This window comes from Cheilinus undulatus, linkage group 7 (assembly GCF_018320785.1).
Source record: "Cheilinus undulatus linkage group 7, ASM1832078v1, whole genome shotgun sequence".
In the NCBI taxonomy this organism is placed as follows: Eukaryota; Metazoa; Chordata; class Actinopteri; order Labriformes; family Labridae; genus Cheilinus; species Cheilinus undulatus.
The window spans coordinates 31,171,583-31,194,072 of NC_054871.1; the positions used below are offsets into that span (position 1 = coordinate 31,171,583).

Genomic DNA, 22,490 nt, shown 5'->3' on the forward strand with positions numbered 1-22,490 from the left:
CGTCTGTTAGCGAATGGAAAAATCCCTCCAACCTTAAGAGCCATTCACTCCAAATACACAATTAGCCCACAATTTGTGTAGGCCGAAGCTGTGCTTATTTTCACAAGCCCTGTGTTTTTCAAGAAGGGATTCAGATCATGAAAAGCCAACACATATGGTCCGCAAAACCAAACAATGCCTTACACTCGATCCTTTAAAATGGGAGCTTTAAATGTTTAGCTGTCCCACAAGTATTAAGCGCTTCATATCCAAGCCAAACACAGAGAGAGAAATGTAGTAGTCTGGGGAAGCTGATCCACAGAGGGATCGTCGGGAACGTCTTAATTCACAACTTCTCCTAAAGCTGCCTGTCAGAAATGTTCCTCTTCAAGCTTAGGGTCTTATCCAAGTCCTAATTACTCAAGCACTGAGTCCGCAATATTTGAACAGCACCTGTTTTATCTCAAGGCTTTTTTTTAATTCCTAAAAGAAATTAAAACCAGGTCTGTTTATTTTCTAAATAACAGTGGCTTGTAGAATTAGCTCAGATGAGGGTCTGTTAATAGAAAGTTGTTTTTAATGGCAGTTTTGCATAGAGTTGGATTAAAATTTCATGTTTATTTTGAGTGATTCTGGGATTTGTTAGTGAGCTAAAAGACAAAAACTCAACTGTTGCTGCTATTGCTTTGCGTCACTTTGGGTTCATGCTTCCATGTTCAAAATTTGGAAGTTATTTACTGATGTTCCCTGACTTTAATTCTGCTTTAGGTGTTTGCTTTTGTTAGTTTGTTTTGAGGCTTTTTATGCTTTCATTTTAGACAAGGATAGTGGATCGAGTTGAAAAAAAAGCATAAAAGTGTGGGGAACGACATGAGGGCCAGCGTCAAACACAGGCCACTTGTTTAAAGAAATAAAGCTGCTGCACATGACGTGTGCAGGACAGCTTACGGACTATCTGGCTTGCCTGATGCGCGTTTCAATTTAGCCTTTTTAGAATCTTTTTTTTTTCCAGTGGAAGTCTTTGTCACACTGTGTCTTTATTATAGCAGTGTCTCAAGCCTGGTGACATGCAGAAAGATGCAGACTGAATGTTTGCAGTATGCATGACATTGTGAAGTGTATGTGCGCATGTATATGTTTATATGTGTTGTTGGTGATGTTTACCACATGTGAGAACTGAAACAATTCAGCTCAGTGTGGACGAGCCGCTGGACTCTGTCTGCGGACATGAGGCAATGAGAAACTGCACACCCTAACCTCCCGGTTGCCCTGATTTCAAGCACTCTTACTTGAACATGTGCATTGTAAACCATGTGAAAATGTGGATATTATTTCCACCGACTCTCACAATAGGAAGTATTGATTCAGTGTACATAATGCCGGGTTGTAACACCCGGTCTTTCCGGCAGAATATAAACAGAAAAGTGAAATGTTTTCAAGCTTCATCAACACGTATAATCAGCAGGGATTGAACGTATGCTGGTGTGGGACTTTTGCAGATAAACTTGGAGGGCTAGAGAAAATAAATATGCTCTCTGTGAGTATTTGAAGCTGTGTTTGTGGATTTTTTAGACTGTGGATTCAAGTAGGTACTGTGTACTTAAAGGAAATGTTGCATGTCTGTTACGTGTTATAAAAAGTCTGTAATCTTGTATTTATTTTAGGTATCTATGTTCAAGTCTTGTGTTTTTTGTCTGAGCTTGTGTGCTTCTTGGCTACCAGCAATGATACCTCTTGTATTTGTGGCAATAGACAAAGGCATTCAAGAATTCAAGCAATTCCTACAGAGGAAGCAGATGAGACATTCTGTTTTTTGGACCAAACACTCCAGAAAAACCCAAGCTAATCCCTTTATTATCTTTCCAGCAGCAGATTCCAGCAGATGCTCATGAAAGGGGGCTCTCCCCACATCCAAACATAACACCCCCCCCATATATATATGAACTGTATCTCTTTCTTTTCGAACAGCTGCACAGCATTTGCTTCACGCTGCGTCTTGGCAGGAAAAAGTCATTATCACAACAGTAGAACCCCTGCACCAGCCTGTCACAGTCTCTACCTGGATAATATTTTAAAGATGCCTTAAACAAACAGTTCTGTCCATTTGTAGATTTCTGAGTTTGTGGCTCTTAAAAAGTTTTGCGACCTTTTAGTTTGGTTCCTCCTCTCCTGCCAATTAAAGGCGGCCCTGGGCTGTTGTGTAGTGCAGGCGAACACTGAAGGGCATGGGCCAAGAGGAAACAACATAATCTCTCTGCAATATCCTGTTGTGTTTCATGCCTAATTCACTTGTTGTTTTAGTTTATTACATTTTTTTCCTGTGTCTGCATAAATATTAAAAATATATCCAGCAAGAGTAGCCCTGACATGGTCCCAGACTTTGATAATGTTCTGCTTTGTCAGAGACCAGCCTGGTGGATTTGAAGCGTCTGAGGAGCGGACTGTGAGCTATGAGGGTCAGAAAATATTTCTCCTGAAGGGCGCAGGCCCTCTGAGTGCAGAGGACACAGCAGTTACATGTAGAGAGACTTCAGGCAGAACTATACCTCTGTGTGCTTTATACAATTTCAGACTGTTTTGTTTTTGTTTAGTTTTTGTCGTACTTTTTGAAACAAGTTGGAAAAACAGCTCAGTCATTGTTTAAAGGCACGAGGCCATGTTTAGGACTCTGTTGCAATGCTGTCATTATACAGTATGCAGTGAATGAAAATATTCTATTTGAAAGATGCAATATTTGCAGAAATCCTAGAATTTCTCTGAGTAACCTCTACAAATATTTGATCCAGTTGAAATGATTTATTTTATTTGATTATTTATTTTTTGCATTTATTTTTTGCATTTATTTATTTGTTCATGACATCAGGGCATAGCATTTGATTTAGACTTTTGTTATAATGCACATTTTAAATGTCAAACTGTTTCTCCCTTATAGTACACATTCCTTATAAGATTATTCATGTCTTCCACAGCGTCAGTGTTAATTCAAATGCTCATTAATTTTAGTCACATTTAAGTCATTGCTACCCTTTAAAATTTTAGTTTTAGTGGACGAAAACTACAAATATTTTAGTCCAGTATTAGTCCATAGAAAGTGCTTATATTTTAATATTTACTTTTAGGCAAAATCTTTTTGCCTGAATCTGGTCCCATTGTGTGTTCAGTGCACCCTGTCAAACCTGGGATCCCTGCTTTTCTACAGCTAAAGAGCTACTACTGACACAAAAATCCAGCCACCCGTTTCACAGTGATAAAACCCAGCGAGTATTAGCTGCCTAATGGGACACCATCCAATGCTCATGTGCACACACAATCATTAAAACTCACCGACCCACTCAAGTCAAACCACTTGATGAAAGAAAGTTGGATGCTGTGGCCTGCTGGACAGAAAAACAACTTTAGATCATGGAATTTCCTTTTTTTCTACATGTGTGAAACCAGCAAACATGTAAATTTAGATTTACTAGACTGAATGGTAAAAATCCTTATGCTGCAGATTTTTAGATGTACAGCACATGCTGATGCTAAAATGGCCTCTATGTTTACAGGTGAAAATAGAGTCTTTTGTGTGCAATCTCCTCAGACACAGGAGATGAAACAGCAGGTACCATTAGCTAATTAAAACTGAGGTTCAGCACATGACTGGACTTTTCCTCTAAATGCCGTCTGAAACCAGAGCTGTCTGGGCACCCAGTACAGGCGGTGAGTGACGTTGATATTAATGTGTTTGTACCCATATGAGCCTCTGACACTCAGGCCTGTCTGGACAATTTAGAAGCCAGAATCTCTGAGTCCAGCCTCTGGAATACCAGGACCAGAAAAGCCCCAGTACCTGAGTTATGCTTTGTTTTTCTTTTAGGATATATCTTTAAAAGAGCAGAGAGAGCACTTAGAGGGAGATTAGTCATGAAAGTGTTGGCTTTTTAGCCACAAAAGGCTCTCATACTTCAAAACAGCTGTCACTGCATATTTGAAGCTCCTCAGAGGAGTTCTTAGTTGGTTATGAAACAAATTTAAAGTAATATTGATGCTTTTATAGGACCTAAAAAAGCATTTAAGGCCATGAGTATGAAGATTTTGTTTTTGTTTGTTTGTTTTTAAGCTTGTGACAGCTGCCGGGGGTATGTGTCAAGTTAATACTGCACTGACAGCTTTTTCTTAGATCCAAAAGTAATTGTTTATAATGACTGCTGACAAAATCAGGAAACACATGAGACCCTTGACTGTATATAAATATGGGCAATGTGTTTATTTTTTTCTGTTGAGCAACAGTAAAGCTAAAACACCCCTTCAATGAGTGCTGACATATTTTGCTGGTGATGTAATTTTTTTGCCTAGACAAGCAAAGAATGTCTCTGACAGGTGACACCTAAGGAAGTGATTGATAAACTTTCTTCCAAGCTGTTGTTTTCTTATAGACTGAATAAAATTGTTCTCAAGGATTTTCCTGTGTTTTTCCACATTCATTTTACCCTCTCCCTTTACAAGCCTTCCAGGGCCGACTACCAAGAAGCATCCCAACATCATGATGCTGCCAGCACTGTGTTTCACTGCGTGTTTGTGGTGATGTGCAGTGCCAAATTACTTAGTGAAAATACTTTCAACTGCAATGCCAATTGTTTCCTCAGGCTGCACACAAACATATTCACTGTGGTGTACTGGGAGAGGAGCAGTCTGCTTATGGCTCATTTGGAGTAATCAGGGTCAATGGGCGAGAACAGGCATAGAATCAGCATGTAGGAGGAACTGTATACTTCAAAAACAGCTCCAAGAGTCTGCTGTGTTGGCACAAATGCACAGATCTACCCAGCCAAATAAGCACCTGGTGAAGCTCAATCTATAGCAGTTTAATTTGAGGTTCCCCTGCTTTTCATTAAATTGTTCTGCGAATTACCTTTGTCTGTCAGTCCCCAGACAAAGGAGTTCATCAGGTAGTTTGTTAAGCCTAATATCCTTCTAAAAACCCATAATCCCATCCTGTGGTTATATCTGTTTTACTGTGAAGTTTGCTGTTCTGCTTGGCAGTCCGACCATCATGCTAATAGTAACACAACACTGTCCACATGTGATGGTGGTGTGATGAAACTGCTGGCTGAGGCCTCTGGGACTGAATGAAGCCTCTGAATAGATGGACCTTTTGCTTGTTCGACTGAACCGAGCCAACTTCTTGTCAGCCCTGAATAAAAGTTTTTTCCAGTCGATCTTTTGTAGTAATGTGGTTCAACACTGGCCAAACCCACCTGCCAGCAGCAGCCCCTGCTCCCTCTCTGACACTATCAATCATCTAATTAGACTTTAGGATGGCTGTGGTGCTCTCAAAACGTTCAGAAAATATGAGACTATAATGAAACCTCTTTGTCTTTTTTGGATGTTTGTTGTTATATTTGGCTATAAAAGTATTTATTTGTTTCTTTATTATTACAAAGCATTGATTTGATATATTTATTCCACTCATTTTTTCCTGTATTGCTTGTTTCTCAAAGTATTAGTGTCTAGCTTTGATAAATGCATGATGCAGTTGTAAAACCAACAAGTAATTGCGTTCCACAGTCATGATCTCAGTAAATGAGCAGCCCTTTATTTCCTAAGATGACAACATTTGGATATTAACCACCACCAACCAAATGACTGAAAACAGTGTAGCACATATGGTGGGACAGAAGCTGGCTGTGCGACTTTGTAATGAAACATCATGTCCATGCTCACATACTCTTCCTAGAGTGGAGAGTACTAACATACAAAATGGCTAACACACAAATGGTTGCGCTGACACACAAATGAGGAGGAGTTGTTGCTCCAAAAGAGCTACAAAGAAAGGGTCAATTTCAAGAAACTGTTGATGGGGGTCACAGAAGCCAGTCATTATTGTTTTAGTCCTCTTACTATACATGGCTATTGATTAAATCCATAATGCACATGTGTGTAAGTCTACATTTTCAGAGGAAACTGTTGAAAGTTTTCATAAAGAAAACAGAGAAAAAAGTCAGAGGTCTAATCCAGGATCAAATTATGTTTCAACCCGTTTTAGAAGTAGTTACATGAATGCTGGCTTGCTTTAGCTTTGTTATCTTTAGCTAAAGCTAACATAGCTATGCTTGCTAGGGTGGCCTTATGTGCAGCTTCAGGCAGGACAGTCCAAAATCTAAATGCCTTGTCTGACGTCCGGCGCAGCCTCATCCTGGACGCTTATTTGTCCTCCTTTTTGAGTCGCACCTGAACATAACGCAGCATATTGTCCAATGCTGTAACACTTGTGGTCTAATGAAAGATTGGCCAACAAATATGATTGGCTAAAAGTGGTGTCAAATGGTTATCTGAAATATCATTGGCTGAAAACATAAACAAGCCCCCATGTGCCAGCTACCTACTTCATGTCATTACGTTAACAGACCGTTAGCATGCCGAAAAGACAGACCTCACTGAATCTGGAATAGTCAAAAGAACACTCATTTATTGCTAAAAGCAGCAAAGATGACTTACCTTCACATTGTACTTTGTCAATGTGATGTGGACGTCAGTACTAAAGGAGAGGGGCCCTTTGATAGACATGTTATCACAAACACAAGAGCAACAGATGAGCTGTGGGTACCTCTTCCCTGAAGTCTATTTCAAGAAGCAACATTGCCCAAGATGACAAGATATCAGCTGCAGTTTTTTAAAGTCTATCATGCAGTCAAACATCACCAGCCATACAAGAGTGTAAACTGTGGAAGAGAAAGTTGACCAAGAGATCTCAGTGACTCATACTACATCATGATATATCATAGATCAAACTGTCCTTCAGTGAATAAAGTACCTCAGAATTACTGTATCATGATACACTTGGTATTATGGACAAAATTATATTTTAGCAGCAAATACACCAGAGTCCTATTTGTTGTGATTATTCTTGCTTCACGAAGTGCTGCAAATGTCCTCCTTTTTTGGTGCTGTGGTAATGGCCACCCTAATGCTAGCTTTGTATTTAATGTTACTAAATAGGCCAGTGTAGCTAAGTTCTCTTTAGCAACATGAGCTTTAGCAAATGTTGCTGAAGTTCATGTAGCTACATGGCTAAATATCTTGCATAGCTGCTCTGTGAACGTAGCTTTAGCTGCGTAAATACATAGCTACATTATCTACGTAGTTTACACAGTTCACAAAGCCACGTGAGCTATGTTTGCTGCATTTAAATATTTTCATGGAGGACAAGCTCTTTCCTGTAAGCAGACTGTTTACTCTGCTCTGTTTACTCTATTGTAAGTTTTTTAATTATGTTTTGCAGGTCAGGTTTTTAACTTTAAATTTTTGGTATCCTAACCTACCCTAGCCCAAAATGAAGTTTAATCCAATTTTATTACAGAAGTTTCCGTGTAGTTTTTGTTCTGACAGAGACAGGGACTCACAAGATTAAACTGCTGTGTAAACATGAGCTGAAACACTCTGCTTTACATAAAAGCTAATATAAGTATGTAAGAGTATTTTTATAAAAACAACAGTACTCCCTACAGATTATTTTTTTGTTTTGTATATGAAAAAGGCTTTTTAACAACTCCTTAAACAATGAACCGGCACAACACCTGCAGTACTGCTGAATTTTGTATTTGATATTAAATATGCATATTTATAAACCCAGCTGTAATAATCTGACTGCCAGCTGATTGCATTGTTGTCACCCACCAGTCTAAACCAATCACAACTCATTCTTTCAACATGGTGGTCCATTTCAATGACTTCCTTCCCACTGATCAATGCCACACTAATGCTGATAGCTGCTTACAGAGTAGAGGTTGTTGTTTGTGTTTCAGGACAGCTACCGATTATTCATAGTCCATGAGGCTGATAATCAATTTTTGCAACTGATAAGCATTTATTTAAAATACAAAATGTACTTAATGTGGCAAAAATAAAACAGCAAGATGCAAAGTTAAGGAAGATAAACAATTCAGCACTATCGCTATCAACATGAGAAATGGCACAGAGCAACACAGCAGCAGCAGGAAAACGTAAAGTGATTTCAAACGCTCACTGTGTCAGTAGCACGCCGGGCCTAAGTGTTGATTGGCTGGTGCTCATGTGACAGTAAGCCAGTTAGATTGTATTGTTTGCTGGACATTTGAGAGACTTTGTAGAGTGAAAATGAAGCCAAAGGGGAAGACACGCCTTGCAGTGGAGCCCAGGTAGCACACTTTTTAATTAAATCATTTTATCAAATAGAATAAAACTGCTGATACTGAAAATTGGCCAAGTGCCAAATATCATAATCAGTCAGGCCAATAATTGGTTCAACCCTATTGCAAAGCTTCGTTTCCACCACTCCAGCCTCTTTTTTTCTAGTCTTATGCTTTTGTTGCAACCTCTTACCAGCGATTTTTAGCCCAGTGCTCTCTGGAAAATTGAAGGTTTTTGAATGACCAATGGAAACACAGTAAACTGTGCTGCCCTTTTTGAACGTAACTGTGTAGATGTTGTATTTTCTTTCAGTATGATGTACACCAGTATGTAAACAGTTGCCTCCAATTTCCATTCAACCAAGCTTAAAGAGGATTTTAAAATCATTTTCCATTGGACCACTGACAACAGGGATTTTTTTTATTATGAATGGTAATCACAATTTCATGCAACATGACTTCATGCTCAGAACATTGAAGAGTGTGCCAAAATTTGTTGGCTGGTTCAGTTGTTCTCCAACTTGTTTGAATACCAAAAAAGACAAGTAAGCTGACACAAAAGACACAAAGTAAGCTGAAACAAGTCACCAAGTAACACACAAATATTCACAGGCAATATGTTTATTTATGTGTAGCAAGGGAAACAGAGGAGATGACTGCATTTCTCTCTCTCTTTGATGCTTCTGGAAAAACTGCATGTTATAAATTATGACATAATATGAACAACATATGTAGTGGATGCCTTAAAAATATTGTTCACTGCTACACTTGAGCTCCAAAAGGTCAAACCTCTACCGCTACCTTTCTTTCAACCTCATCACCAGGTATCAAAGAGTGCATGATTTACTACATGTGATACACTCTAATTGCATTTGTCTGGAATGCAATATTTTGAGTTTCCCAATTTCCTTGACATTTTATCACGCTCCAGTATCTGAAACCTGAAGACTGGGGGCAGCGGCTGGTTATACATTGCACAGAGATTGTGTCATAATTGTGTCCCATCCAAAAGCTTAATCAGTTTAACCTCTTTACTGAGCCAGATCAGTTTACTAATACATCAGATGAATGAAGCGTGGCTGTGTTTCCAGGGTCTCTGTCTTGGTCTGGGGGCTGTTGAGGTTTATGTGACACAGGGGCGGAGGATGTATGGAGGCGGCTGTGAAATCTACGTTTATATCGGTGCATTTTTAAAGTCTTGAAAAATTCCACTGGTTTGAAGAGCTCAGCAGTTGTGTTTTGCTGTACTTTGCCATGGATCAAGTGCATTGTAGAGGCGTGCTCGACTGTTTGTGGGTTTTTACAAGACAAATGTATAACTGCTTCTTTCTTGTGTGAGACTACATCCCACAACCTGTGCCACAGCAAAGACTCTGCACACATGCTAACTAAACTGTTTAGTTAGTTTAGGCCTAAGGTGAATCTCTGAAAGAAGTCCGCTTTTTGTATTCTGCTGACTCGTCAGTGTGGCACTACATACAAACAAGTCCAGGGCAATGTTTACTGGCGCCCGCCTTCACAGCACCCACCACCAAACAAACAAGAGGGACATTTATGCACACTGGGACCACTTCTGTCTCTGAGCCACACCACAACCCCAGGACGACAGTATCCCTCCACCCAGCCAGACCCACACAGCAGACAGGGCTAGACCTGCAGCTAATATATATGAGAAACTGAGCTGCTACCGTGCAAAACAAACAGAGCGAGAAGTATGGATAAATTGTGAAGCGAAAGACGTGTTTACTTTTAGGGTGTCAAGTTTAAATTATGCACTGCAGTGTTCTGTGGTTGGTGTGCCGGCTTTAATTTGAATGTTTGAGAAATGGAGTGAAGGTCGAAAGAAACTGAGCCAGACATGCAATTCAGCTCCACTGATGTCATCCTGAAAAAACTGCCTTTTTTGCCCAGAATTCATCACAAGGCATTATGCATGACAAGTGATTTGGTATGCACTGAATGCACAGCATTTTTTAGGTGTTAGCAAAACCGTTGCGCACATAGCTCAAGCATTTGTTACAATTCGTTGAGCTTTCCAAGCCGAGACGTGTGTGTGTTTATTCTTTCATGACATTTGGTATGTTTTTAAATGCCCACTGGAGAGACAGAGCGTGAAGACAGATGCAAAATGGAAAGATCCAAGTAGAATTTGAAGGCGTAGATTGTGGTGTTACACATCACATTTATCAAAACATTGATGCTTTACTGTGACCACATCTAATGTAATGATGGATAATAAAGAAAAGAAAGAGTCTGCAGTGGGACATATAAGGACACTTCACACAATGATTCAATTTGTTAGTACACCGTTTTATGATTGTGTGACTCTGATATGTAATCTCAGATTTACCTCTCCCCCATGGAGTTTTACACCCCAATGATCTCTAACTGTCTCCAGATAGAAGCCGCTCTTGCTTTCTGTTCACTTTTATAAACATCTGTTTCACATTCCCTCTCTTCAGCTTTAGATTAGTTTAACATTGATGTAAAAAGGTTTATGCGGGATTTAAAACCAGATTGGTTTAGTTATTTGGGCAGAATTTCAGTAGACATAGGAATCCTCTAAGTCAGAGCATATCCTTTTGTTTTCTCTCTGTTCTTCCAGCTTCTCGTAACGAAGATCTCTCGTCCTGCTGCTGCCTCTGGGACTGTGCTGGATCCTTTTTTCTAGAGAAGAAACATAGGAAAAAAAACATCAGTAACGCTAATGCGCCAGTTTAATATTGGAAGGCACTGTGCCAAGAAATTTAGAGAAGGTCATGCATGATTTAAAGTAAAGCCGGGTTATGTATATTGTAAACAGGGAAAATAGTGTACTGTAATGAGCCTGCAACCCAAATGGCAAATTGTTTGAAGCCAGCGTGTACTAGACTCACATGATGTTGAAGGAAATATTTCATAGATATGAAAAACTATAGATGTCCAGTAGATGTCCTACTTCAGCACCAGTCTCTAACAAAACTAATTGTATCCCCTCTCCATCTCCCCCATCCCTCCTTTAGGAAGCACTTTCTCATGCCAGTTACCCCTCCTGTGATGAAGCACGATTGTTCCCCTCGCTAGTCACCCTGCTGACCTGTACTCACACTGCTCCAAGCCCAACCAGGGCATGGATTATCACATCGCAATATGACAGACTCAGTTTACGATCTCAGAGTTATTACAGTGGAGAAATACACAGATAACATGACAGTAACTTTACTGACTCTGTGGCTTATCTTGAGTCAGTTTGGTCAGATATGGCCATCTAGCATTCTGGACTGGACTTTTGAGGTCAAATGTGCTTGGGAATGGTTCAGATTGCCTAGTGAATGCAGCCATTATCAGACTGATCTCCATAAGATATGCAGCACAAAGCTGATTTGGTTCATAAGACTGGCATGACACTGACATAATTATCACATGACACCTGTCAATGACATGAAGGAGGCTCTACGAACATTTATGAATTTTGTGTCATTTGGTCAATTATGTCACCTTCAATGCAAAGTTGACGTTGTTTGGGAACCAAGGCATAATAACTTACCAGTGTCTTTGTCATAATAACTTAAAATTAACATGTCATAGTAGACCTCTTCATCAAACTTTAAGAAAATATGTAGCTTTATCTGTTAACATTACATTAACCTGTCACATGACTGGTCCTGATATTTGGACTATTGTAACAGTGTAATGAATAATTTCCTTGACCTCAAGGAAGGTGAGACGCTTGGACTATTATAGAAATTAGCCAAATTAACTTGCTTTGATTTTAATTTTTGCAGCGTCCTTCTTCAGTGTCCATCCATCCATCCATCCATAGATCCATCCATCCATCTTCTTCTGCTTATCCAAGGTCTTGGTTGCAGGGGGAGCGACCTAAGCAGGGAAGTTCACTGAGGACCATTGCCTCAGATTTGGAGGTGCTGATTCTCATCCCAGCCACTTCACCCTCGGTTGCAAACCTCTCCAATGAGAGCTGAAGGTCGTGGTCTGATGAAGCCAACAGAACCACATCATCTGCAAAAAGCAGAGACCAAGTCCTGAGGCGTCCAACCCACTTCAGTGCCATGGCTGGGTCTAGAAATTCTGTCCATGAAAGTAATGAACAGAACCGGTGATAAAGGGCAGCCCTAGCGGAGTCCAACCCTCACCAGAAGTGAATCTGACTTACTTCCGGCAATGCGGACCAAGCTCTGACTCCGGTCGTTCAGGGACCGAACAGCCCTTGTGAAGGGGTCCGGTACCCCATTTTCCCGGAGCACCCTCCACAGGATTCCCCGAGGGACATGGTCGATTGCCTTCTCCAGGTCCACAGAACACATGTAGACTGGTTCGGCACCAGTGCAATCTTGGGTGACCTGGTGCCAAGTGCACACATGGACACCTTATGCCTGAACATGGTGTTCATTATGGACAGTCCATGATGAGCACAGAAGTCCAACAACAAAACACCACTCGGGCTCAGATCAGGGGGGCCGTTCCTCCCACTCATCCCCCTTCCAGGTCTCACTGTCATTGCCCACGTGAGCATTGAAGTCCCCCCGCAGAACGAGGGGGACCCCAGAGGGAGCGCTCTCCAGCACCCCCTCCAGCAACTCCACAAAGGGTGGGTACTCTGTGCTGCCGTTTGGTGCATACGCACAAACAACAGTCAGGACCCGTCCCCCCACCCGAAGGCCGAGGGAGGCTACCCTCTAGTCCACTAGGGTAAACCCCAGTATGCAGGCTGTGAGCTGGGAGGCTATCAGTATGCCCACACCTACTCGGCGCCTTTCATCAAGGGCAACTGCAGAGTGGAACAGAGTCCAACCCCCCTCAAGAAGACTGGTTCAAGAGCCCAAACTGTGCGTCGAGGTGAGACCAACTATATCTAGCTGGTACCTCTCAACCTGGCGCACAAGCTCAGGCTTCTTCCCCACCAGAGAGTTGATGTTCCACATCCCTAGAGCCAGCTTCTGAAGCTGAGGATCGGAACGCCAAGGTCCCTGTCTTCGGCTGCCACCAAGCTCACAATGCATCTGACCTCTATGGCCCCTTCCACAGGTGGTGAGCCCATGGGAGGGGGGACCCACATTGCCTCTTCGGACTGTGCCCAGCCGGCCCCATGGGTGCAGGCCCGGCCACCAGGCGCTCGCTATCAAGCCTGGCTCCAGGAGGGGGCCCCGGTCACCCGCGTCCAGGCGAGGGAGATTGAAGTCCATTGTGTTGTTCTGCCATATAAGGTTTAGAGCCACACTTTGTCTGGTACCTCACACAGGACCTGTTTGCCTTGAGAGACCCTACCAGGGGTATAAAGCCCCCGACAACTTAGCTCCTAGGACCATCGGAACACACAAACCCCTCCACCGCGATAAGGTGGCATCTTCAGTGTTACTCAGCCAAACAAATGCCACCATTGTGCTTTGACACACAATTTCCTTAAATGGGCAGAGCTTCCTCTCTTCTTCCTTGTGGTGGTAGGACAGAGACTGATACTACCTGCACTGAAAACAGTGACTGCACACTTATCTTTATTAACCCCACTGTTTTGCAGTCTCTCCTTTACGTGCAGTCATGGACTTGGATGATTGATGATGTGTATTATATGCAGTGGATGCGTCCAAATCCTCGATTCATGTGTAACTGCCAAATCCTTAGTGAAGCTGATGTAGATGAGATGTTCGTAAGCCCAAAGAGAACATGAATCCTTATTTTTTTACTTTTTCCTGTGATTACAAGTTAGGTTGTAGTTGTTTTACTGAGATCTGGACTTGTTCATACCAGAATCTCTCTGGAAGACAATGCTTATTTCCTGTGTTCAGTTAATTTCCTAAAGCCTTGAAGGAGCACTGCAGTGAGGGGTTGGCATTTGACATAAAAAAGCTAAAGGTGGCATTGCACTTGAGTGTGAACATAGAGATGATAACAACAAACCCAGAGGGAGTTTGACTCTTTGTAGAAAGTCATTTATCAGTAATGTATTGTTTAGGTAATATATCATATTTGTTATATTAATGTTTTAAATGTGTATATACTAGGGCTGTCAAAATTAATGCGTCAATGCAGATTGATCCATCACCATGATTAGTCTGATTAAAAATTTTAGCACAATTAACCCATCTACAGCACACCATTACTCAAAATCCCTGAAATGTCTCTGGCAAAGCATTCTGGCATTTTGTCCAAGTAGGGATACCGTTGAGCATGCCGCCGCGCATGTGCGAATGGGCCGTTGATCCAGTAGTGACTAACCAACTCGATATGGAAGATGCTAAACAGCACGTTGGCCCTCTCAATAGGAAATTTGAGTACAAAAAAAAAAACAAGACGGAACAGTCGAGTGACATAAAGTATTATGCACATTCTGCAGGGAGGAGTTTTCTTTTCACTGAAGCACTTCCATATATATGGCAAATTTATTCCCTTCTTCTTAATCCACAGCAACTCTGTGATTAATCTGATTACAAATTTTAATCGTTTGACAGCACTTGTATATACCCTTGACAAAGACCCCCCCCCCCCCAAAAAAAAAAAAAAAAAAAAATTAAGCCTTGGTATTTCTGTTTTTGTTGAGTGGATAATTGCTTAGGGATGAGGAGTGGATTTGTACTTTAATAAATGTGTTTTCCTAAAGGACAGATGGCACGGACGTGCTGCTGTGCACTGGATTACTGAATATGAATGCAGAACTCTATACTGAAATGTGGTGAATTGATTTATTGAAATATGAATGAGTGCTGATGTGCTGGCTGAGAACGCCTTTGCTGTTATTGGACCTGACACTCTGAATGTCTCGCGCGGTCTGATATATTGCAACCAGCCGTATCCACAGAACTGGAAAGTGGACCCTGAAACCCGCAGAGAGCAGAAAAGAACACAACCTTGGCATGCCGACGAGTGAACAAATCTTGGGGCACTGTGGCATTTCGGTTGCACCACATTACTTGGCCAGCTGCTATTTTCTTTCTTTTTACCCAGAAGGCTTTGTGGTCAGGTTGCACAAATGTGCTATGCCTGAGTCCTTGGGCTGCTGTTGATCATAGTGCCATGTTGACCTATTGTTTAATTTTGCTGGCATGTTTTCTGTCTGGATACCACATTGCTTCTGGCATCAAGGTGTTTGGTTTGGCGGCTCTGCCGTTCTTCTGCACTGTTTATTTGTCATATCAGAGTTATAGAGTCCCCTGGTGGATGCTACAGAAGGTATGAGCTTTTAGACAGCTGTGTCAGCCATTGCCTTATGTGGACATTGAATAGCTTTTATTCTTTTACCTAACACATCTCGATGATACAAGAACTCTGTGATTACACCACAAACCTCAAATCTATGCAAGTTTGTCAGGAATCTCCTATTACAGTTATTAAAAGCCACATTAATCTTACAAGTCCAGCTAAAAACTTATTTCAAGATACTATGAGCCAAAAATGAGCCAAAAATTGCTTGTAATAATAATAATAATAATAATAATAATAATAAAAACATCTCTTCTGTGCTGCCAACAGAATGTGCTTGGAACATCTTTTGAAATAAGATATTACATATCATTTTAAACCGAACTATTACATTTTGCTCACTGCATTTGCAGCCAGACCTTTCTTGCTTGTTAAGTGAGAATAAAATGGTAATCTGGACTTTCCAGGAAAATGTGGCTTGTACTGAGCATGTTACATATTTTTGTGTGAGTTTTTAAAAACAAGTAGACTTCATCAATTCCTACATTCACCTTATGACCTCAGTGTACATGCGATTGCTTTCAAGTGAAAATGAAATGGTTAGTTTTTGTGATCACAACATCAGTGTATTTCTGACAGCAGCCAAAATTTGGCATGCATGTTTGATCAATGTCAGGAGTGTCTCCCCTAGGTTTACAACCTGGGGGGGCACAGTGATACTGACAGAAACACTTAAAGGAATCATGTTGTTCATGTGTTTCAATATAACAAGTCTATGGATGCCTGGGTGTGGCTGCCTGGTTTCCACTCAAACCTGTCTGTTTATGTTGTCTACATATTTATCTATCTATCTATCTATCTATCTATCTATCTATCTATCTATCTATCTATCTATCTATCATTATTTATGCATGCATGCATGTATGAATGACAGGGTTGGAAATTAACTTTTTTTCCTACCTGCCACATCAGGAGTAACTTTAGGGCTGTATCAGACCAGTATCAAGTGTAAAGTTAAAGTTTACCTCTGTCTGTCTGACATCTGAAAGATTTAACAAATAAATAACCAAACAGTTACTTAAGAAACACTTTATTGTAACATATAACATATTTATAATAGGTACAATTATGTATTTTGGTAAATGTGCTTTATGATGAACTGACTTTATCTACTAACTTTCTCTCTCGTCACTATTATTATCCACACGCATGCATGCACCTGTCTCCTCCTGTTGTCTCTTTGCCTATGTGATCTTTTGTCAACACTCCAACATTTATAAAGGTTGATGAGTTTCTCTCGTAATCTGCACGTGGGCGAGGTTTATTCAAGAGCGTAAATAATGATCATATGAGAAACAAGCACGCGAGGAATAAAAAGACTAAAAGGTTGTCCACCAGTTCATTGATCCCGGATGAATGAATTTGAAAATGGTAAATGATCGTCAGGTGACCTGCAGACTGGCCACTTAACATACTCAGTCATAGTCTGTATAGGAGCCGAGCCGATCCCCACACACCTGTGAGGGACCGTGCATATTTCTGCCTGCTGTGTGAGAAGATTTAGAGGGAGTTGGTGCAGACATGAGCCCAACAGTCGCAAATTTTAACCATGTTTCCCACCGGTGTGTCAGTTTGCAGTGTGATGTACAGGAGATTGCAGTATTTTCCTGCATTACAAGTGTCAGACTTGTTGCGAGAATTCAATAAATTACACACAATTGCTGCAATCTTGCACCGGAATTCAGTGCTCGTTTAACTATCTCGGACGTTAAACAAGCGGAATACCAGTTCATACACAACTGTAGAGGATAAACTAGTTTCATTGGAGAACTCTCTCATGATACTGAGTCAAAGCATCCCAGCACACGTGACCGCAGCTCTGACATGAGGAGGAGGAGGTGGGGCTCAGTAATTTACATGCAGTCGTGTAAACTAGATGAATAACATAGGGCTATTTAGTTTGTTTAATAAAGGGACTAGGTAGAAACATGCTCTGTAGATTCTTAAATGGCTTCTGTTGTGATTGGGCGCTATGTAGAAAACACAATTAAATGAAAATTAACTCAACTTTCAAGGGGGGAGGGGGGAAGGGGGGCACCCTTTAATATAATGGTAGGGGAAACACTGGTCAAGACTTCTTTTCAGTCGAGGGCATCTTTCCAGGCTTTTGTTTCTTTTGAAAGAGGCCAATATTTCCATTACCAGCAGCTCAGTGGGCCAAAAATTAGACATAACCACAAGTCATGTTGCATTTTGAGCAAGTGAGTGACATATTTTGTTTTTGTTTGCACAACTTTTATTGAAGTAAATTGCTATAGATGTAAAAATCTCGGATTAGATTGAAGGAAAGAAATGTTTCTTCCCTTTTTAAGATTTTGAGCAATGGCAAAAACAGAAAAAAAGTAATGAAATGACAGTGTGCAGTGAGCGGCGAAGTCAGAGGAAGGTAAATTATGGATTAAAATGATAAAACCTTCACTGAACAGTTCAATCACAGAATTCTGCAGTACTTGTCCAGCAGTCAAACAAAAGATCAGGATCCATTAGCAAAACTTTATTGTCATAACTGTCTGAGCTTAACTGCTGTCTATCATCCCCATTAGTACTGATGTGTCTATAACCCTCCTTTGTAGTCCTGCAGAGAGAGACACTTACTGGCAGACATGGGGAAAGAGAGACAGTGAGAGTGAGACTAGCAGCAGGTGTGAGTGAAAGGTGCTGGACAGATTGAAGCCCAAGTGTCAGAGGACGCCGTAGCTCATGAGCCTGTCAAACTGGATCCCGCATTCACTGCCAGTAACATCAGTCCCGGCGCCGGCTCAGAACACAGATCATGTTTAGGATTTTCATTGCGTAACTGCCAGTCTGTCTTTTTAATGGCCGGCTCGGATTTCTTGAATGAGTTTATAATTAATGGCTTAATGGTTACTAATGGCCGCGGCACTGGAAGCTTTGTGTTGCACTCTAATTAGCCTTTATAAACGGTCAGGATTGATCGTGAGAATAAACACTGTCACGCTGTCTCTGCTCTTAGCTTTTCACTAAATGAGAGCTCATGGGATCATTTGTCAAAATGATCTCCCCAAATCCCTCTCACATCCAAGCTGTTATTTAGCCAGTATTCAGCTGCACGCTAAATCTTTGTGCAGTTGATCTTTTACACACTTTAACAAAATTCGTCATAGCCCCTAACATTTCTGTTCCATGATCTGTTAAATCATCACAAAAATGTATGGAAAGTCAAGAGGTTGTCTCAAGAGAAAAATTAAAAGTGTGGTGTTTTGCACTATTTATGCACCTGGGAATTTGTCATAAAATCATGTTTTATATACTTGAGGAAACAAAAGCCTTGAATAAGACATCAAAAATAAAGTCAAACTTTCATATTTAAAACTCCTATGAGCAGTTTTTATCTGGTTACTAAACCGGCTAAAATTGATACTAATGCATCTATATCAGCTTTGAATGAAAAAGTGACCATCAGGAGTAACACTGATTATTTCTTTGAAGTTATATCAATGTGAAGTGTCTAGGTGTCAGACAAGGAGATGAATTCACTATCTGCACCACTCACCCCATTTGGGATTGTGGAGAGCTGGAGCTAATCCAAGCTGTAATTGAAGAACAGGCAGGGTACAAACATATAAATGTGTATATATCTATATATCTACCGATACCTGCCTATCTACCCACCTACACAGCTTTCCACATTATTATGCAAATGACATTTCTCTCTTATTTTCCTAAATATTAATGCAAATGACAGTCAGAATATTTTTCAAGTCATCAGCATATGGCATAATTCCAATGCATATGCATATATACGTGTATATTTGGTGGATTATTTGTTCGTTGTAACAATGTTTCTTGGCAATAAATCATGAACAGTTGGCAATTTTTTATGGGCACAACCCACAAACTCAGCTTTGCTCCTCATCCCAGTGGTGCATGTTCTTTACAAATGTGGCAGCATTTAAAAGGGTAATAAACAGGCTTTCCAACGGTATAAAATTTATTTCCAAATAGCGTTGTTAAAACAAAGTTGTAATCTACCAAACACAAATATCCTTACTTTTAGTGCTTGGTTTATATCTGCACACTTTCACTGAATGCTCTTGTTAAGCCTCTGTTTTCATTGTTTACATAGAAAAACAGTTATATTTAACCTGTAAACATGGCGTAAATAAAGGTATACACTTGAGTCCTGTCCAGTTTGATCATTACTGTAATAGAAATTAATGAATGAGACCAACCAGTGTGCTCAGCCAGTGATACAATCACAACAAGAGTTTGTTTGAAATGGATCTGTACAGCTGAACCCCATGTTCTTACATCTTTGTGAAATGTACATCTGTGTAAAAATGATTTCTTGACACCTTGAGCCTTTGCCCAGAATGAAAATTTAATATACTGGGGCAACAAAATATAAAACTGGAAGTCAGTGTTTGCCTCGGCTAACGCTGCATGATAACACACAAGACATATCCTATTCCCTGTCAGCCCGCTTCATCTCTTTGAGAACGTGACCCTGTTTTCCTTTTTCCCTCAACCTGGTGAACCGGTAAACCCCAGGCTGCCCGGTTTAAGAGGAAATCACATCTTAGCTCTCTAATCTGATGCAGGTCTGCAGAACTGGTGGACGTCTGAATGAAGGCCTCTGAATCACAGCAGGTTAAGTGCTTCCATGAAGCCTCTCTGTGTTGTTGTGCAGCCAGGCTCGCCCTGTGCCAGGGCCTCCACGGCAGGAGCAGGGGTTCAGATCCATCACTACACTTCCTCCTCAATCTCCAGCAAACGGTCTGTGAGAGGAACCCGACAGCTGGGCCGGCTCATTATGTGAGCAGCCTCATTTAGTCATCATAGGAATGCTTCCTGTTGTGCCATCCACATAGTTTTTAATCTGGCCCCCAAACTATCCAGGCATGAGTGCAAAATGGCTGTTAAGAACAATTTCTTTAGTCATTTACATGACTACTTCCTCCCACCAATTTATCGGCTGAGCTCTTGCTCTGCTAGCTTGTTCATTCCCATCTGGACAACACTCCCTCTTCCACTCACTTTAAAGTCATTTACTGTGTGTGCTTATATCTCGCAAATCATAAATCAAATCTTTTGAACACTTCAGCAAAGTTCAGGAAAAGTTTAATAAAGATGAAACAAGGAAAATGATGTATAAATTAATTACTCTGGATCTCAGGGGGGAAAGCATTCATTTTGATTTCTAATTAAGGGCCTATTCATCAAAGATGAGGCTGGCTGCTACAAGGGTCCCACTTTGCAGTGGAAATGATATATGTAAACTATGTAATGCAAATGTTTCAGCCAACCTGTGTTTAATTTTGTATTTTGACCAAGTGCATGAGAAACCTGCCTCTCCTTAGCTGTCTCGTTGAATCATATGGATATAATTTCATCCATTTACGTTTTTCTACTCTTTGCTGTGGTTGCCACAGGGCATTTGGAAGCAGGCAGATTAAATGCACATGTTCTTCCCATCCGCAGCCGGGGTACTCCGCTCCGCAGCCTCCCCTCCGAAAAATCCTGAAGTGTTGGTGGTTTTCCTTGTTGGTTAGGGCAGAGAAAGACACCTTGTGATAAACCAATTCGTTCCCCTCAAACCCTTTTTTTCATTCTCATAAAGTTATACAGGCTGCTTGTGAACATTGGCACTTTGTAACATGTTTTATTTGGCAGGGTTTTCTTTTGCCACCAAACTCTCTGCCTTTCATTGCGTCTGGAAGACTTGGCTGCAAAGGAACTTGGTAGTATTTGGTAGAAGTACTCAAAGTGGGGGACTGGTTTTGGTCTCTGAGAACCTTTTCCTTTTATGGGGGGCTTGTCTGAACATGAGTAATAGTGAATTTCATGCTAATTAGCAAACAAGCGTTTGACTCCCACATCCTCATCATTAGTCAGAGGCCAATTACTGCCTGCAGCCAGAGGGGTAGTGCTGAAGCTAGTTCCCTTGTGTAGAACACCCAGATAGTATAAAAGTTAGTCTTGGTTATGCTACCCATGAGTTTCTGAAGATGCATGATGAAGCTTAAAAGTAGTGGTACTAACTCACGCTTAAACTCGTGGACAGACATCACACTGGTCACTCACCTTTGACTTGATTAAAACTTCATCACTCTTAACAACTCAGTCCACAGTGAGTGGGTAGGTGAAGGGGAATAGTTCCTGCTAACTTTACACCTGGCTTGCAATTTCCTTTCCAATTCATCCTGAAGGTGCTCTGGGGAGTTGAGGTCAGGGCTCTGTGCGGGCCAGTCAAGTTCTTCCACAGTTAACTCATCAAACTACATCTTTATAGTCCTTGCTTTGTGCACTGGGGCACAGTCATTTTGGAATAGAAAATGGCCTTTTCCAAGCTGGTACCTCAAAGTTGGAAGCATAGCATCATCCAAAATACATATGTCTTGGTATGCTGAAGCATTAAGATTGGACTTAACTGGAAATAAACCATGAAATTTCAGCCCCATACGGTTATCCCTCCTCCACCAAACTGTTCCTTGCATCTGCCAAACCCAGACTCTCCCATTTGACTGCCAATCAGAGAAGTGGGATTAATCACTCCACAGAGCACATTTCAACTGCTCCACAGTGCAGTGTCGATGTCCTTTACACCACTCCATCCCATGATTGGCATTGGACTTGGTGATGTCAGGCTTGTATGCAGCTGTTCAGTCATAGAAACTCATACCATGAAGCTCCTGCTGCACAGTTTTTGTGCTTACATTAATGCCAGTGGAAGTTCAGAACTTTTCAGCTGTGGAATCAGCAGAGCATTGGCAACTTTTATGCACCATGTGCCTTAGCATTCATTGACCCTGCTCTGTATTTTCATGTGACCTTCGGCTTTGTGGCTGAGTTGCTGTTGTTCCTAAACACTTCCACTTTCTAGTAATATTACATACAGTTTATTGTAGAATATCCATCAGGGACGAACTTTCACAAAGTGTCTGATTGCAAAGGCGGGACCCATCACAGTACCACACTTGAAGTCACTGAGCTCTTCAGAACAAACCATTTTGGATCACAAATGTTTGCAAATAGAGACTGCATGGTTAGGTGCTTGACCTTTTACACCTGTGGCAACAGGTCTGATTGAAACACCTGAATTCAGTGATAAACAGGTGTGGCCAAATACTTTTGTCCATTTAGTGTATGTTCCTGTTCCAAGATTGTTATTTAATAAAATATTTCCATTAGTCTTGATAAAATCCAACC

General features: G+C 41.0%; 1 protein-coding gene across 3 annotated transcripts in view; it reads left to right on the plus strand.

The window, feature by feature from the left end:
• The window catches only part of LOC121512370 (zinc finger protein GLIS1), a 135,748-nt gene that overhangs the window by 61,291 nt on the left and 51,967 nt on the right, over positions 1-22,490 (plus strand). The gene's annotated exons all lie outside the window — the stretch shown is intronic.